This window comes from Lepus europaeus, chromosome 3 (genome assembly GCF_033115175.1).
Source record: "Lepus europaeus isolate LE1 chromosome 3, mLepTim1.pri, whole genome shotgun sequence".
Lineage (NCBI taxonomy): Eukaryota > Metazoa > Chordata > Mammalia > Lagomorpha > Leporidae > Lepus > Lepus europaeus.
Window position 1 is genome coordinate 144830638 of NC_084829.1, and position 20077 is coordinate 144850714.

The 20077-nt window shown below is 41.2% G+C and overlaps 1 long non-coding RNA gene across 1 annotated transcript in view; it reads right to left on the reverse strand.

The window, feature by feature from the left end:
- Positions 1-20077, reverse strand: part of LOC133757144 (uncharacterized) — a 91663-nt gene that overhangs the window by 15907 nt on the left and 55679 nt on the right. Inside the window, exon 2 of the long non-coding RNA XR_009865570.1 lies at positions 2965-3164. This is a non-coding gene — a long non-coding RNA (uncharacterized LOC133757144). The remainder of the gene's footprint in view (positions 1-2964; positions 3165-20077) is intronic.

The following is a 20077-nucleotide window of genomic DNA, read 5'->3' on the forward strand; positions in this document are numbered from 1 at the left end:
CATAATACTACTTTCTGTCAAAGTTGATGTTTTGCTGTTTTGTTCCTTCTACTATTTGATTTACATTTATTCCTCAGGTTCTTTGCTCTGTTTTCATTCTCTTAGTGGCCAGCCCTTCTTCACCTTTTATTTTTCTTAAATATTTGATTTATTTATTTAAAAGTGTTACAGAGAGAGAAGGGGAGAAAGAGAAGGGATCTTCCATCTGCTGGTTCAATATCCAAATGGCCAGAATGGCCAGGGCTAGGCAGACCAAAGCCAGGAGCCAGGAGCTTCTTCCAGGTCTTCCAAGTGGCTGCAGAGGCAGGGAGCTGGGTCAGAAGTGGAGCAGCCAGGACTGGAACAGGTGCCCATATGGGATTCCAGTGCTGCAGGCAGAGGCTTAACCTGCTGTGCCATCATGCCAGCATTGACCATTCTCCTTCTTTATCATGTACCCATCCCCACCACCCCCTCTTCCCTTTCCTTTCTATCCAGTCTTACCTGTGCATTGATTTCAGGCTCAATTCCTAGCAGCTCAATTTTGAACAAGCCAATATCTGCAGAGAAATCCCACTACTCCCCATATGGAGCCAAGGCTCCTTGGTTTGGCATTTGGGCATCTTTTACAACTATGGCCTCCAACAGGATTTTCTTTAAGATCCATCACTCAGGCCTGGCTCTTCTCTAATGTACACATTGCTAGCTCTGTGTTTCTCTTATCACAATTCTCTTTTTTCTAGAATAGTCTCTCTTGTTTACTTGAGTCACATGCTTAATTAAATGCTAAGCTCAAGATCTGCTTCTTTCAAAAGGAAGTCCCTGATTCATTTCTAGGGAAATGTTCACACAACCCCCGTTATCACAGGCTCTTCGGAAACTTAAACCATTCACTTGACCTGTGCCATCTGCTATCTTGTGTAAACACAGCAAGTAGATGCCTTTACTTTCTAGAGAACAAATTCCCTAATGCAAGGACTATGTTGTTTGCTTCTTTTCTTTCTTTTTGCTTTCCTTCCTTCCCTCCCTCCCTCCTCCCTTCCTTCCTTCCTTCCTTCCTTCGTTCCCTCCCTCCCTCCCCCCCTTCTTCCCTTCCCTCCCTCCCTCCCTCCTTTCTTCCTTCCTTCTTTCCTTCCTTCCTTCCTTCATTCCTTCCTTCCTTCCTTCCTTTTTCTTACCAGTCCTGACATAACATAGATATTAGATTTCATAGATTTTAGATTTCATCAAATCTAAAATTCTATCAGATTCAAAATGCACCATTATTTTATATATAACTAGGGATATAAATACAACCTCTCAACCTAGGATACAACACATTCTTACTCATTCCCTGGGCCATTAAAATGTGGGTGATGTAGCACTTCTTAAGAGACCCCATAAGAGGCCGGCACTATGGGGTAGCGGGTAAAGCCACCGCCTGCAGTGCCGGCATCCCATATGGGCACTGCTTCGAGTCCTGGCTGCTCCACTTCCTATCCATCGCTCTGCTATGGCCTGGGAAGGCAGTAGAAGATAGTCCAAGCCCTTGAGCCCCTGCACCCATGTGGGAGATCCAGAGGAGGCCCCTGGCTCCTGGCTTCAGATCAGCGCAACTCTAGCCATTGCGGCCAACTGGAGAGTGAACCAGCAGATGGAAGATCTCCCTCTCTCCTTCTCCTCTCTTTGTGTAACTCTGACTTTCAAGTAAAATAAATAAATCTTTAAAAAAACAAAAGAGAGAGAGACTCCATAAAGAAAGCAAAGGCCATTGGTGCTGGGATCCTAAGCTAACTTTACAGAGAGAATTTTTTTTTATCTTGCTTCAAGAATGTTACTAAATGCATTAGATTCAACATATTTCTGCAGTGCTTTCCCCACAATCATTTCTGTCCTGAGAGGTAGGAGAGTGCCCAACATTGGTGTCTGGATTTTCCCCAAACTGATGGCACCCATTCTTACAGGTCTTAGTGGTGGGGTTTTCGACATGTAGGTATGCACAGTCACAGCCATATCATGACTGTCACTGGGCCAGCAATGAGGACATGATACAACCTAATTTCTTTCTTTCTTTCTTTCTTTCTTTCTTTCTTAACAGATAGAGTTAGATAGTGAGAGAGAGAGAGGCAGAGAGAAAGGTCCTCCCTCCATTGGTTCACCCCCCAAATGGCTGCCATGGCCAGAGCTACACCCATCCAAAGCCAGGAGCCAGGTGCTTCCTCCTGGTCTCCCATGTGAGTGCAGGGGCCCAAGCACTTGGGCCATCCTCCACCGCCTTCCCGGGCCACAGTAGAGAGCTGGACTGGAAGAGGAGCAACTGGGACCAGAACCTGGAGCCCATATAGGATGCCGGCGCTGCAGGTGGAGGATTAACCAAGTGAGCCACGGCGCCAGCCCCAATGCAACCTAATTTCAGAGATATAAAAGTGGGAAAAATGAGTGTCTTAAAATAAATGAAATGAAGTATGTAGCCTACAATTGACTAATTCACTGCTTAACAAACAATATAAGGCTTCCATAGCCTTGGCAACTCATGACAAGAGCCTAGGGTGATTACTGATGCCATAAACAAGAGTGTCAATTTGTTAAGTCAACAACAGGAGTCACTGCGCACTTACTCCTCATGTAGGATCTCTGTCCTTAATGTGCTGTACATTGTGATTTAATGCTATAACTAGTACTCAAACAGTATTTTTCACTTTGTGTTTCTATGTGGGTGCAAACTGTTCAAATCTTTACTTAATATATACTAAACTTATCTTCTGCATATAAAGAGAATTGGAAATGAATCTTGATGTGAATGGAAGGGGAGAGGGAGCGGAAAAGGGGAGTGTTGCGGGTGGGAGGGAAGTTATGGGGCAGGGGGAAGCCATTGTAATCCATAAGCTGTACTTTGGAAATTTATATGCATTAAATAAAAGTTAAAAAAACAATATAAGTATCCAGGGGACAAATATGATGTGTTTTATCCAGCATCCATTCAATCTCCTCCTCACAATTACACACCTTATTTCACTCAATGGTCCATCCTCTTGTGTACTGCATGGCAAGACTTCTAGTAGCATTGACTCCATTTGTGATCCAGGGTTGAAACATGCCCAGGGCTGAGTTCATCAAGATGTTTGATGCTCCTGGCCAGAATGGTTGGTCCAAAGATGGTCTGGGAGCTTAACCAGATTTATAGAAGTCCTGAATCTATTAGCAGCCTATAGGAAATGAAGACAACAATGAGGAATTAGAATAAGAAGAGAAAGAAAAACAATATTTGATTCCTTGATCTTGAAGAACCAAAACTGAAACACCTAGACTGGCTGGTAGCATAGCCCCCAGTTTTCAGCCAGTGTGATTACAATGCCCTTTTTTGCAGCTTAAATAATCTTGAGTCAAAATAGGGAAGACAAATCCCTAGGCATAAAGATGCATTCAGCAAATGTTTATGGTATATCCCTTACACACTTAGCATTGTGTTAAATTCGAGGCTGTAAAAATCACTTAAAATAGTCTCTTTGCTCAAACTCTTCTCAAGGAGGAAAAGAAAATCATCCAGTACCCTTGACCAGGTCAGTGTGGCATGCTACTAGAACTCATTTGTCCTCCCTAAATAAACATGGTAAGTACTGATTTCATACAATAGCTTCATCAGCAGGAATTTCCATAAATATGCCATATAAAAGATATAGTTTGGGGGCTGGAATTGTGGCATAGTGTGTAAAGCCACTGCCTGTGACTCTCATCCAATATGGGTGCTGGTTCGTATCCTGGCTGCTCCACTTCTGACCTAGCTCCCCGAAAATGGAAAAAGTAACAGAGATGGCCAAGTGCTTGAGTCTCTGCCACCTACATGGGAGACCTGGAAGAAGCTCCCAGCTCCTGGCTTTAACCTGGCCCAGCCCTGGTCATTGTGGACATCTGGGAAGTGAACCAGCAGATGGAAGAGCCCTCTTTCTTTGTTGATAAATTTATTTGAAAGGCAGAGTTATAGAGATGCAGAGGTAAAGAGATTGAGAGAGAGAGAGAGAGAGAGAGAGAGAGAGAGAGAGAGAGAGAGAGAGACATCCACTGGTTTACTTCCCAAATGGCTGCAACGGCTGGAGCTGGGCCAATCTGAAGCCAGGAACCAGGAGCTCCCCCAGGGTCTCCCACATGGTTTCAGGGGCCCAAAAACTTGGGCCATCCTACACTGCTTTCCCAGGCACAGTAGCAGGGAGTGGGATTGGAAATGGAGCAGCTGGGACTCTAACTGGCACCCACATGGGGTGCTGGCACTGCAGGCAGCGGGTTTATCTGCTACATCACAGCATCAGCCCTGAACAAATCTTTTTTTAAAAAAGATCTAGTTTGGACTTTTATTAATAACATGTTTGTGACAAACTCCATGTTTTTCATACCATAATCTCTGGTTACCAAAAATTAAGATGATGGTAATTTAGGACATGGATTTAACATTATCTTTTAAAACCAGCTGTGGTATTTCAAAGAAATTGTCATTAAAGATTTCCACATGGAAAGTAGAGGATAGTTTGAATTAAATCCTTTTTAGGTTTGTGTGTTATGCACTGCTCATATTCAATATTGGATTACTTGGTGAGAATCTGGAACAAAATGTTCAGCGGATTAGGCTGAAGAATAAGAAAAAATGTGCTACACAATTAAATGACATTCATTTCTATGCTTAACAAGGAAGAGATAAGCCAACTGATGTTGAATATTAATATGCTAGGCATATAAAATTGCATTGTGGCACCCCCATAAATGGTTTGACACTGAAAGACTTCAGTAATTTAGAACTAGGCAGAAAAAATTAAACTACTTAAGCTCATAAAAATCAGTATCTTCAAGTGTATACTTGAGAAAAAATGAGTTAGTTGTTATAAATACTAATTAGATTTTTAAAAAATAAATTAAGTGAAAACATAGGGTTTCAGAAGGAAGCTATACATGTAATATATTATTATTATTATTATTATTATTATTATTTGAAACTTACAAGTCAATAGACAGGGAGAGACTTTTTACTGTTAATCATTTAGTACCTGTGACTGAGATAAAAGTGTGCTTTTGTATAAACTAGAAATAATATATTAGAATTTAGGTTTTTTGTTTTTTTTTTTTTTCTTACCAGAGTGTCTTGGCTTTCCATGCCTAAAATACTCTCATGGGCTCTTCAGCCAGATCTGAATGCCTTAAGGGTTGATTCTGAGGCCAGAGTGCTGTTTAGGACATCTGCCATTCTATGAGTCTGCTGTGTCTCCCACTTCCCTTTTTTATTCTATCAGTTAGTATTAGCAGACACTAGTCCTGTTTGTGTGATCCCTTTGACTCTTAGACCTATCAGTGTGATCAATTGTGAACTGAAGTTGATCACTCGGACTAGTGAGATGGCATTGGTACATGCCACCTTGATGGGATTGTATTGGAATCCCCTGGCACATTTCTAACTCCACCATTTGGGGCAAGTCAGCTTGAACATGTCCCAAATTGTACATCTCCTCCCTCTCTTATTCCCACTCTTATATTTAACAGGGATCACTTTTCAGTTAAATTTAAACACCTAAGAATAATTGTGTGTTAATTACAGAGTTCGACCAATAGTACTAGAACAAGAAAAAAAAATACTAAAAGGGATAAAGTATTAAATTGTACATCAACAGTCAGGACAAGGGCTGATCAAGTCACTGTTTCTCATAGTGTCCATTTTACTTCAACAGGTTTCCTTTTTGGTGCTTGGTTAATTGTCACCGATCAGGGAGAACATATGATATTTGTCTCTTTGGGACTGGCTTAATTCACTCAGCATAATGTTTTCCAGATTCCTCCATTTTGTTGCAAATGACCGGATTTCATTGTTTTTGACTGCTGTATAGTATTCTATAGAGTACATGTCCCATAATTTCTTTATCCAGTCTACTGTTGATGGGCATTTGGGTTGGTTCCAGGTCTTAGCTATTGTGAATTGAGCTGCAATAAACATTGATGTGCAGACGGCTTTCTTGTTTGCCAATTTAATTTCCTTTGGGTAAATTCCAAGGAGTGGTATGGCTGGATTGTAGAAGACCTAAATGAAAGATCTCTGCAAGTGAGATCCCAGTGGAAAGAACGGGCCATCAAAGAAGGAGGTACCTTTCTCTGAAGGGAGGAGAGAACTTCCACTTTGACTATGACCCTGTCGGAATAAGATCGAAGTCGGCGAACTCAAAAGGCTTCACCGGCGCCGTGGCTTAACAGGCTAATCCTCCGCCTTGCAGCACCAGCACACCGAGTTCTAGTCCCGGTTGGGGTGCCGGATTCTATCCCGGTTGCCCCTCTTCCAGGCCAGCTCTCTGCTATGGCCCGGGAAGGCAGTGGAGGATGGCCCAAGTGCTTGGGCCCTGCACCCCATGGGAGACCAGGAGAAGCACCTGGCTCCTGGCTTTGGATCAGCACAATGAGCCGGCCGCAGCGGCCATTGGAGGGTGAACCAACAGCAAAAAGGAAGACCTTTCTCTCTGTCTCTCTCTCTCACTATCCACTCTGCCTGTCAAAAAAAAAAAAAAAAAAAAAAGGCTTCCATAGCCTTGGCAACTCATGACTAGAGCCTAGGGAGATTACTGACGCCATAAACAAGAGTGTCAAATTGTTAAGTCAACAACAGGAGTCACTGTGTACTTACTCCTCATGTGGGATCTGTTCTTAATGTGTTGTCCAATGTGAAGTAATGCTATAACTAGTACTGAAACAGTATTTTACACTTTGTGTTTCTGTGTGGGGGCAAACTGTTGAAATCTTTACTTAATATATACTAAACTTATCTTCTGTATATAAAGATAATTGAAAATGAATCTTGATGTGAATGGAATGGGAGAGGGAGTGGCAGATGGGAGGGGTGTGAGTAGGAGGGAAGTTATGGGGGGGGGGAGCCATCGTAATCCATAAGCTGTACTTTGGAAATTTATATTTACTTAAATAACAGTTAAAAAGATATTAGAATTTAAGGGATCTTAGAGATCTTTCAAGTCATGTAGGAATAAGGAAAGTTCTTTGTTTATAGAGGAGGGTAAATCGAATGCATTCAAGTTTTGTGAAGGCAGCCTTCTGACAAAGAACAAATCTGAGGCTTTAAATATTGAAGAAATTATATATATGATGATCTATGTATATGTTATTGACTGTATTTCTAAACCAGACATACAACAAACACTTCCTCCAAAACTTTGTACAAATAATGAATATTAGGAGATGAGTCTGACCTCATACAGTTTACATGATGCAAGAGGGAAGACGTGTTTTGACTGGCTCCGTGCTCATAGCATCCAGAATATTCTCTCTGCCTTCCCCCTGGAAACAGTCCAAGATTCCTAACCTGGATAGAGATGTGGTTTGTAGATCATTATAGGATTTGTAGTGAGGAAACTCCTTTGCTTAAATAGGGAATCAACCTACAACTATGGTCTCATTCAAGAAATAACCTTTTGTTAAATAAATTTAGCATCCTTAATTTTTTTCAGTTTTGAGATAGACACATAAATAAATAGCTCAAATATATACACAGATGCTCTTACTGAAGATGAATAATTCCTGCGATGTTGTTTTACTATACCCATAAAAGTACATAAAATTATTTGTCATCTGATTTTCCACAAATAATGCCGATTTTACTAAAATAAATTTGTGCTATCAAACTATGGAATTCTTCACATGAAAATGCCTGTTTACCACCTCCAAAATTCCAGTCTCTATGAAGCAAACTTCAAGAGTGTGTGAAATTTAATTAGCACTACATATCTTACTCTGTGAAATCTGAAGAAGTTCTAGGGCCAAGGGTGAAGGGTCAAAGATATATTGGCTTCACTGCACTAATTATCTGTGAAGTTCCTTATCACAGAACAGCAAGAATCAAAAGGAGATAAATGGGAAGGGAGGTAGAACAAAAGCCAGAGAGAATACTGCAGGGCTAGGGGGAAAATGAATGTTTAATCAGCTTTCAACCACAGGAGTATAAACACACTGACTTTCCCCAACTCACTCTCTTAAAATTGCAGGTCTATTTAAATTAACTGGTGCATATTTAGGGCTATGCTACTTTGACACATCCATCATCCCCAAACTGAGTCCCTACTGAGATGTATTTAGCTCAGATTTTATTCTCCATAAATTAATAATTGTTTTCTTCTGCATAGGGAGATATGGTTTTCAGCAAAATATTCTTTCCTCAAGAAGCTAGCAGCAAGAATTCCCATGTGATCCTATGAAAGCGGATACTGCGACATTTTTATTTCATAAAAATATATTTGCCATTTACTTAGCTTGAGGCTTTCATTTTATGTGGAAGTATCAGGTTATTTGTATTTGATATTGTTCACATTCTTATACATTTGCTAACTAATAGGAAGAAGCCTGCATGACTTTGAGAGAAGTTGAAGTTAAAAAAAATAATAAACCCATGAAGCTGCTATGCTTCCTCAGACTTGCCAGGACTGAAATCACCGCTTAGGTGAGGATTTTAACACATTGTAAAACTTCAAAGTCCCATTTTGAGCCTACAGGGTGAAAAGATCCATAATCAATCTATGTTTCCCATTTTTCTATGCCCTGTCTCAACTTTACTCAGCCCCACTGTGTATTTCATCCAACAAATACAGGGCGTCCACTCTGTGCATGTCCTATTTTAGAATCTGGAGGTTCATTGCTGTACGTTTTCCTTACTGATTGTGAGTGCAAGACCTTGTTTGTATCATCTTTGTATCTCTTTCATGCCTATCACCACTTGTATATGATTTTTGAAAAACTTACTAGTGTTATCCATTGGCAAAGTTATTTATATTTATTTATTTATTTGAGAGGCAGAGTTACAGAGAGAGAGAGACAAAGAGAATTATCTTCCATCCTCTGGTTCACTCCCCAAATGGCTGCAATGGCTGGAGCCGGGCCGATCCAAAGTGAAGAGCCAGGAGCTTTCTTCCTGATCTTCTGCACGGGTGCAGGGACTCAGACATTTGGGCCATCTTCTTCAGCTTTCTCAGGCCACTAACAGGGAGGTTGATTGGAAGTGGAGCAGCCAGGACTTGAACGGGAGCCCATATGCAATGCCAGTGCCATAGACAGAGGCTTAACCTACTATGCCACAGTGCCAGCCCCTGTCAGCAAAACTTTTAAAGTACCTGTGAGTGTGTTGAATGCTAAGTAACATAATACATAGTAGCAACTAAAGTTATTGTCCTTATTTAGTGATACTTCATCATCTAGAGCAGATACAAGTAACGAGTAATAAGGAGGGTGCTCACAGCAATGGTGTCTGAAATACTGAGACCGCTGGCATCATCCAAGTATCCTTAATTAGAGGATAGGCATATAAATGACAGTATATTCACATGACACAGCATTGACACATGAATTATTACATAGCTAAAGCCCTCAATCTGGGTCAACCTCAAAAATATAACGTGTGAAGAAAATATTGAACTATATGTATAATATCGTGTATACATATATTTTAAATAGCTTTATTGAGATATACCTCACATACAAAGCAATTCACCCATCTAAAGTGTGGCTTGTTTTTTGTATGTTTATTGTTAATTTTTACAAATTGCAGTAAAATATTTATAACATACAGTTTGCCATTTTAATCATACCAATGTGAAAAATTCAGTGACAATGATTGTATTTAATGTTGGCTGTGCAAAACATTACCACAGCCTGTTTTCAAAACATTTTCATTATCCTGAACAAAACTTCTGTAACCATTAAATCACAGCTCCCTGGTGTCCCTCCTGCTAGTCCCTAGAAACCGTCCCTGAAAGTACATATTCTAGGTCGAACATGTGAAATCATACAAACTTCTTCTTTTTGTGGCTGGCTTATTTTACGTAAGGTAATGTCTTCTTCAAGACTCATCTATGTTGTAGATGTATCAGAACTTCATTCCTTTTTTGGCTAAATAATACATTCCACTGCATGTATTTTACATCGTATTTATCCATTCATCTGTTAGTGGACTCTTGAGTTGTTTTAACCTGTTAGCTATTGTGAATATTGCTGCATTGGGCATTGGCATAAAAATAACTGTGCCAGTCTTAGTTTTCAATTCTTTCAGTGGTACATCTAGGATTGCAATTGTTGGATCATATGGTAACGCTAAGTTTATTTTTTTTTAGAACTGCCAAATGGATTTAATAGTGTATTTTAAAAAGCACAATAATACACCATATGGTTCCCAATGCAAATATATGTTTGTAAAAGTCTAATGGGTATACTGAAAAAACATACTCACAAAAGAGATGACGGTGGTGGTGTGGGTAGAGATTGGCATGAGGAGAGAGGAAACACTGGACTCGGGGTGGTCAAAACAGACATTCATTTATCTGTAAAGTTTCCTTTCATTTAAAAAAGGTGTGTGTATATATACATACATCAGTGGCAATGTTATTTTAAACATAGGAAAAAGGGAAGGAAATTTGACACAAGATAAGCAGTTGTCAGTTCGGGGTGGGGGGGATAAGAATTATCCATCTTGCATTATTCTTTGTATTTTTCTTATTTTTTAATAGAGATGTGGTTTGTATCTCATTATAGGATTTGTAGTGGGGGAAACTCACTAATTTCTGAGAAATTTTTCTTAAAAGTCCGTATCACTTCATCCTCACATCAAAACTGATGAAGGGATAATAGTAGGAATGTGATTTTTAAAGAGCATAATTGTGAAATGCATAGCAGTAGACCAGAACCCAGGATGAGGGTAAAGCAGACAGCTGTGTGCTGGTCAAGGCTTGGAATGGGGAGGCTGACGAGGTGAGCACCCTACAGCTTTGATGTCCTACCACCAGCCCTTGAGTCACCTCCTTTACTTGCCTCCATTTTTCATGTTGCAGAGGCATTTCTGCTGTGAGGGCCACTCCTTCTGTGAGGAGCCATAGGGGAAGCGAGGATCAGGCTTGTTGAAGGAGGAAGATAGAGTGATAAGAAGGCAGGCTGGGGGACAAGATAAGGACTGAGAACTGTGGGCTAGGAAATGAGGGAAGGGCAGAAAAGGAAGGATTCTGAGGGAACACAGATCAAAGAGATGGCGCTTCAAAGGGCCATTTGCTGCAGACCATTTGTGTAAGAAATGAGATGGATTTTTCCATGTCTCCTTTCCCACCAGCACCCCTCCTCCCATCTAGTTTTTGATATTTCAGAGTTATAGGAGAGAGTGGGCAAGAATTGTGATGGCACGAATGTGTGTGTTGTGACTCTGAGGAGGAGGAGGGATATGGAGAGCCTGGAAGAAATGTGGGATGTGCGAACAAAAGCCAGGGAAACCAGAACAAATTGTCAGCTATCTGAAGTAGACCAACTGTTGGGGCCAGATCATTCCCTAGTGATGCTTCAGCAGAGAACACACCTTCCAGATTCTGATACAATGAGTGAACACAAATGGTCAGATTGATTCCTCAATACATTGGTTTTCCTTGTTCTTCTCCTGGAAAAGAATGAACCCTAGCTAGTTTCATAGCTAATTTGTGCAATTTATGTCTTCTTCCTTTCTAATATCTGTAAGCTGTTAGTCTCAGAATCGGAGTTGAAGATTTCCATTCACAAAGGTGTACACATTCAGCTGAGTGGATTATAATCTCGGGAAAGGAGAGTTATCTACAGTTATGGGTTCCAGACCTCACACCACTGCCAAATTGGTCTTCCACAAGGCCAGCCTTGAACACATCATTTCTCTGTTGTAAAATCTCTTCATTAGCAAAAGTGAGATCCCCCAAACAGCTTTATAAAAATTATTCTGGTAATTATTTTTTAGAAAAAGGAAGTCCAAGATTAAATAAATTTTGGGAACTGTGGATTAAACAAAAACTCACAGTATAAAACTTTACAGTGGCATGTCTGAAACTCATTTAGCCAAAATATTCTCCTCACCTTAACCCTAAAGAACAAAACAAAATTTAAAAAAAGCTACCAACAATTTTACAAGAAAATAGAATTTTGTAAAACATAGTTCTGAAACTGTCATCTACTCTATAAAAAATCGGGATGCTGCAAAAAGAGTAACATTTAATCCCCCCTGCTCTGCCCTTTTCTTGCTGAGTGATATTAATCAGACAACTTAATTTTTCCTGTATGTTTACTCACTGGGATAATGGGATAATAGCCTTCTCAGGCTTGTGGTGAAGATTAATTGACATAATTTATGTACGTGTTTGGCACACAGCAAGCACCCAATAAATAGTCACTATCATTGTTACCCTCCTAGGATTTGAATCTTGGTTTTCCATCCTTATTAAAGCAGGGGCTCAAGAGCGAAGACTTTGTAAACCACGGTAAATTCATGAGTCATGGGAAGGTTTTTCTGAAGAGAAGAATGCTGGAGCAAGCTGCCTTGCTGGGGCAGCTGATAGCACCCAGAAGCTGCCATGCCTTTTCCTCGTCTTCCTATGGATCAAGCCTAATTTATTACTCAAGAGTCTGCACAAAAGCCTTTCTCAACAATATCTCACTCACTCTCTCACTGGCAGTTTGCAATAACCTCTTCAGGTAAACCCCTATGGTCTTAAAAAATTTTTTCTGTAGCAATTACCTCTTGCCACTATGGATCTGAATTATTTGTGTGCCACTCTATCTCCCCCTCTCCCTAAATTGGAATTTTTTAACAGTAGGATTCTTTTTTAAATTATAAAATAGTCATTTCATTAGATGATTTTGTCCAACTCTAGGCTAATTTTTTGTATTTCTTTTTTACTATAATCTTGCATTTACAAAACAAAAATTGTGAGGTCCCCATTATTGCTTATCTCACTTTTGCTATTAACATCTCATACTAGTATATTTGCTACAATTAATGAACCATACTCAGCTTCCCCTATTTTTTCCCAAACTAGGTTCCATATCTTTTTTATTTTTGTTTTTTAAATATTTATTTTATTTAAAAAATTTTTTAAGGAATATAAATTTCCTAAGTACAACTTTAGTAATAGTGCAGCCCTCCCACCTGCACTCCCACCCCTCCTCCTCCTCCCTCTCCCCTTCCCAGTCCCATTCTCCATTAAGATTTATTTTAAATTAACTTTGTACACAGAAGACCAACTCTATACTAAGTAAAGATTTCAACAATTTGCACACACACACACACAAAACTGAGAACTAGTTCTACAGTTAACTCTCATACAACTCATTGAGGGCAGAGGCCCTGCATGGGAAGTTAGTGCACAGTGACTCTTGTTAACTTATAGGTTCCACATCCTTGATCCATCCTTGTAAGCAAAATATAGTTATCTCCAACGGGATTTCTACAAATTTGTCAAATGAAAACCATTATTTTATAGCCCACAAAGTGGCTTCCTAGTTGTAACATTAGTGTAAATGAGTATAGAGACAGCTTATTTTCCTCTGGAATTAGCAGGAATCCCCAGGTTTAGAGCTCGAGCCAAAAGTAATTTCTATCAGCTTATCATCTGCTGCCCCCCTGTGTCTGACACAGATAATGCTCTCTACCGAAAAAACAAGGAAGCCTGGCTCACAGTTTGGACTACACTTCATTTTGAGATTCTTGAATGGCATTTTTTTTTTTCTACACAAAATTATTTTCCCTGGTAAGATATTTTTATATTCCATATTTCAAGTTAGTCTTTTTTTTCTTTTACTTAGAGCTTTACAAGATCTTTCACATTGGCCTGATATGCATTTCAGGAATAAATAATCCACTAAACATTTTTAAAGAAAGATTTATTTATTTGCTTGGAAGGTGGAGTGATGGAGGAAGAGAGAGAGAGAGACAGAGAGAGATATTCCATCTTCTGGTTCACTCCCCAAAGGGCCTCAACAATAAAGATTGAACCATGCTGAAGCCAGGAGCCTGGAACATCATTCAGGTTTTCCATATGAGTGGCAGGGGCCCAGGTACTTGGCCCATTATCCACTGCCTTCCCAGGCCCATTAGCAAGGAGCTGGCTGGGGAGTGGAGCAGCCAGGACCCTCATAACTGGTGCTGCAATGTGGGATATGGGTGTCACAGTGGCAGCTTAACCCGCTGTGCCACGGTACTGGCCTGTCTACTAAGCTTTTTTCCAATTTAAAAAATTTGAGATCGTAACTGATATTAAACTATTCTAATATTATTTTTGTATATTTGAGCTACTTGTGAAGCAGTATATTTGAAACTTTTAGCTCTGGAACTAGAAAGATCTAGTTCAAATCTTGGCTTATTGGTCATATGACTTTGAATAATTTAACTTTTCTGAACCTGTTTCATTTATAAAATTAGAATAATCTTGCTGCAAGATTACACAAAATAAAATGCTCAGGACACCACAAGAGCTCTCAATATGCTAGCTATTACTATTATTTTTTTTAAATATTTATTTTATTTATTTGAAAGAGAGAGTTATAGAGAGAGGTCGAGACAGAGAGAGAGGTCTTCCATCTGCTGGTTCACTCCCCCTGATGGCTGCAGTGGTCGGAGCTGCACCGATCCGAAGCCAGGAGCCAGGAGCTTCTTCCGGGTCTCCCACGTGGGTGCAGGGACTCAAGGACTTGGGTCATCTTCTACTGCTTTCCCAGGCCATAGCAGAGAGCTGGATTGGAAGAGGAGCAGCCGGGACTAGAACGGCGCCTATATGGGATGCCGGAGCTTCAGGCCAAGGCTTTAACCTGCTGTACCACAGCGCCAGCCCTCTAGCTTTTACTATTACTAGGAAGTATACTTTCAAATGTCTCTTCTCTAATATTACCTAACTGGGTGAAATTGAAGACTACCTAAGAACATGAATTAGAGTGGATCTAATATGATACCTGGGTTAAGCTCTGTTTTTTTCCCATATTCAACACTCAACATTTATCAAACACTTGGGATGTGTCAGACACCATTCTAGATGCTTAAGATACATCAGTTAATAAAGCAGGGGCCGATGCTGTGGTATAGTGGATGAAGCCACCACCTGCAGTGCCTGAATCTCATAAGGGCACCCATTCAAGTCCTGGCCACTCCACTTCCAACCCAGTGCTCTGCTATTGGCCTGGGAAAGCAGTGGAAGATGGTTCAAGTGCTTGGGCCCCTGCACCTGCGTGGGAGACCCGGAAGAAGCTCCTGGCTTCTGGCTTCTGATCGACCCAGCTCTGGCCATTGCTGCCATTTGGGGAGCGAACCAGTGGATGGAAGATATATCTCTCTCTCTCCCTCTGTAACTGCATTTCAAATAAATAAATAAATCTTTAAAAATAAAATAAAAAATTAATAAAGCAAACCAACATCCTTGCCATAAAATCTAACAATATAAATCTTTATTAGCTCATGGGGGTCTCACTGCATACATTATAGGATTCTTTTTTTTTTTTTTTTTTGACAGGTAGAGTGGACAGTGAGAGAGAGACAGAGAGAAAGGTCTTCCTTTTGCCGTAGGTTCACCCTCCAATGGCCGTCGCGGTAGGTGCGCTGCGGCCGGCGCACCGCGCCGATCCGATGGCAGGAGCCAGGTGCTTCTCCTGGTCTCCCATGGGTGCAGGGCCCAAGCACTTGGGCCATCCTCCACTGCACTCCCTGGCCACAGCAGAGAGCTGGCCTGGAAGAGGGGCAACCGGGACAGGATCGGTGCCCCGACCGGGACTAGAACCCGGTGTGCCGGCGCCACAAGGCGGAGGATTAGCCTAGTGAGCCACGGTGCCGGCCTTGTTATTACTTTTTTTTTTTTTAAGTTTTATTTATTTATGTGAAAGGTAGAGTTACAAAGAGGCAGAGGCAGAGAGAGAGAGAGAGAGAGAGAGAGAGAGAGAGAGGTCTTCCATCCGCTGGTTCACTCCCCAGATGGCCGTAATGACCTTAACTGCGCCGATCTGAAGCCAGGAGCCAGGTGCTTCTTCTGGGTCTCCTGTGTGGGTACAGGGGCCTAAGGACTTGGGCCATCTTCCGCTGCTTTCCCAGGCCATAGCAGAGTGCTGGATCAGAAGAGCAGCCCAGGGCCGGCGCTGTAGTGCAGTGGGTTAACTCCCTGACCTGAAGCACCAGCATCCCATATGGGTGCCAGTTCGAGACCCGGATGCTCCACTTCCTATCCAGCTCTCTGCTATGGCCATGGGGAAGCATGGGAGACCTGGAAGAAGCTCCTGGCTCCTGGCTCCGGATCGGCACAGCTCCGGCCAGTGAACCATCAGATGGAAAACCTTTCTCTCTCTCTCTCTGCCTCTCTTTTCTGTGTAACTCAGACTTTCAAATAAATAAATAAAAATCTTAAAAAAAAAAAAAAAAAAACAGCGCCCATATGGGATGCTGACACTGCAGGTGGAGGCCTTAGCTGCTACACCACAGCACTGGCCCCATTATTACTATATTTAAAAAGTTTTATTTATTTTTTGAAAGTGAGAGTTTCAGAGAGAGAGAGAAGGAGAGAGGGAGAGACAGAGAGTTCTTCCAGCCACTGGTTCACTCCCCAAATGACCACAACATTTAGAGTTGGGCCAGGCTGAAGTCAGGAGCCAGGAGCTTCATTCAGGTCTCCCATGGGGATGGTAGGGCCTCAAGCACTTGGGTCATCTTCTGCTACTTTCCCAGGCCATTAGCAGGGAGCTGGATCAGAAGTGGAGCAGCTGGGACACAAATTGGGATGCTAGCATCTCAGGCGCCAGCTTTACCTGCTATGCCTCAATGCTGACCCTGTATGAATAATTTCAATTACTGACAATTAGTCTGTTTCTTCCTTCATTACCTGTCTATTCTCTACACAGCAGTCAGAGGGATCCTCTAAACAGTAGGTTTCCTTGTAGAGATCTATTTCACTCATTTTTGAGAAAATATTGCCAAATACCCAAGTGCTAAGAACTATAGTTTAATCTGCTCTTAGTCATTCTTTCAAGTAAAAATGGAGGCAAAAGAATTTCAGGGTATCTATGAAGCCGAGACTGCTTTCATACTGTTATGATTGTAATTGCATTTTCACTGTTAACGTGTGTGTAGATGGCACAAAAGCAACAACAACAAAGCTACTGCCCTTTAGCACAGTGACACAAACTGTATTAGGAGTTATTGTATTCTGCTATGCCCTCAGGAAAACCAACCCAAAAGTTGGCTAACTTAGTTTTACTTAAGCACATCTTAGATGAAGCAGAGAAAAGTGGTAACTTTAGGAAATCTTAGTCTTTGAAACCAAGCTTTTTAAGTACTTTGTGTGATGAAATTTTTAGTATGCATAAAGCATGTTAACAAAGCATGGTGATTTTTTTTTTTCAAAGAAAAGCACTTGTGATTATTTGAGTTGCAAACTGAACTGCTACATTTGTTTTTGCTAATTAATTTTATTTATGTATGTGTGTGTGGAGAGAGGAGAGAGAGAGAGAGAGACCTTACATCTGTTGGTTCATTCTCCAAATGTCTGCAATAGCCAGGCCTGGGCCAGGCTAAAGCCAGGAACTGAATCTGGGTCTCCCAAGTGGTTGTTGGGACCCAACCACTTGAGCCATCACCTGCTGCCCCTTGGGGCTCACAGTGGCAGGAAGCTGGATCACAGGAGAAGCAGGGACTTGCCCCCAAAGGTATCTTAACCACTGTGCTAAATGCCCATGCATGCCCTCCTTTTCTAAAGCACGCCATTTTTACATGAAAGAGCAATAAAATATATTCACATTTGGATATCTGGCAGACATCTTCTTGAAAATGAACCATGTGGGCAGTTAAGTACAAGCTACCCAGCAAAAACTGAAACCTGCAGAAAACAAAGCATCGGGAGTTTTCCATATTCTCAATACTCTAAGACTTTCCTGATAAGACAATGGTGATATTAGTGGGTGTGATTTTTTTTAAAAAAATTTATTTTATTTATTTGAAAGGTAGAGTTACAGAGAGGGAGAGACAAAGGGAGAAATCTCCCGTTCACTGGTCACCCTAAAATGGCCACAACAGCTAGGCTGGGCCAGGCCGAAGCCAGGAGCTTCATCCAGGTCTCCCACATGGGTGCAGGGACCCAAGGACTTGGGCCATTTTCCATTGCTTTCCAAGGTGCATTAGCACGGAGCTGGATTGGACGTGGAGCAGCCGGGACATAAACTAGTGCCCATATGGGATGCTGGAATTGCAGGCAGCAGCCACTATACCACAACGCCAGCCCTGAATGTGATTTTTTCATATGTGTAGTGAAATGTGTCATTTGGAAAGCCTGTGTTACTCATTAGCTAATAATTTCCAAACAATTGATTCATTATGTTTCAGTCATGTAGGGGTAGAAGATAAACACCATGTTCAAGACAAATGGATGAATTTTAATGTAACAGAATGAAAAGTTCATTGATTATCAGATGCAATGGTATAATTTACCTTTCAGAATCCACCACTCCTGGGTTTGTTAGAATATCAAAGAAAATGCACACATATTTGAAAAGGCTTATGTATTACTCCCATACTACATATTTACAAGTGGATTTTTTCATACTTCAACCAAGACTTCGTATCCCAACAATTTGAATGTAGAAATAGATATAAGAATTCAAAAAAAAAATTCCTGAGTGTATCAGTTTTGCTGTAAATAGTGTTTTGTCAAACTTTTTTTAAATATTTGTCAAACAAATGTATAGGAATTATATACTAGTAGTTTTAAAGATGTGGGGACAATTTTAAAATTTACTTTAAATAAATAAAGTTGAACATTCTTCCTTTGATTAGTATGTATAGACCTTGCCTATGTTCCTGTTGGGCTATGGTCTTTTTATTTTTCATTTGTTGTACTCTTTGTTTAGTGAAACTAAGAATCCTTTGACTATAATGTAAATTAAAAATATTATACCAAAAACTAATTTTTTAAAGAATCCAATTGTCTTCTATTAATCTAGATATCAAAGACATCTGTAAAATGGCCTTTTTTGTTTTGTTTTTCTTGTGTTTTTTTTTTAATTAATTTATTTGAAAGGCAGAGTTACAAAGAGGCAGAGAGAGAAAGGTCTTCCATCCACTGGTTTACTCCCCAGATGGCTGCAACAACTGGAGCTGCACTGATCTGAAGTCAGAAGCCAGAAGCTTCTTCTGGGTCTCTCACGTGGCTGCACGGGCCCAAGAACTTGGGATACCTACTGCTTTCCCAGGCCACAGCAGAGAGGCAGAAGTAGAGCAGCTGAGACTTGAACCAGCGCCCATACAGGATGCTGGCACTGCAGACTAGGGTTGTAACCTGCTGCGCCACAGTGCCAACTCTGTGAAAAATGGCTTTTAGGGGATTGGGAGAACTTTCTTCCCCCAAGATGGCAGCTGCCTTCTGGAAATACACCCTTTCCTCTGGCCAGCACTCATCTACAGCGAATTGAAGCGGTCCCTGCAATCTAAAGGATGTCTCCCTCTCCTCATCTTCCTGAGAAACACCCAAGTATGCAGTGACTGGAAAGGAGGTAAGAAGATAAAGTATGCAGTGCTGGGTCAGAATCCACAGCAAGGTTCAAACTGATGCTGCAAGCCTTGCTGGATTCATGGATATGTGTGAGATGGAGCAAACATCAGCATCAAGCCAACAGGCAGAGACAGAAAGACCTCATCTGCTGGCCTGCAACAGCTGTGGCTAGGACAGGCTAAATCCAGCATCCAAAAACTGCATTTGCATCTACCATGTTTATGGAGGGGACTCAAGTACTTGAATCATCATCTCAGGATGAACATTAGCAGGAAGATGGAGCAGGTAGGGCAGAGAGACACAAACAGATACAATGCTTTCATGTGCTGATTCCTCCAGGGCTCACAACTGAGTCAGGGCTACATCAAAACCAGGAACTAGTGGGGCAGGGATTTTACTGCATCAGTTTAAGCCACTGATTGGGAGGCTCACATCAAATACCAGAGGTCTCTAGCCTGGTGGAAGTAATCCACAATTTCTTGCATTACTCTGGCCCTCATCAGGATGGAGATCATGCAAGAATCCTTAATGGCTCACACTGCTGCTGGTGCTGTAGAAACTTACAGCACTGAAGGTGTAGTCCAAAATGGAGGTTGTCATGATGAAAAACTCTGAGTGCACTATTTTAATATCAGGCAGTGGGTTAATGCCCTGGCCTGAAGTGCCAGCATCACTTATGTGTGCTGCTTCAAGATCCAGCTGCTCCACTTTTGATTCAACTCTCTGCTATGGCCTGGGAAAGCAGTAGAAGATGGCCCAAATTCTTGGGCCCCTGCACCCACAAGTGAGACACAGAAGAAGCT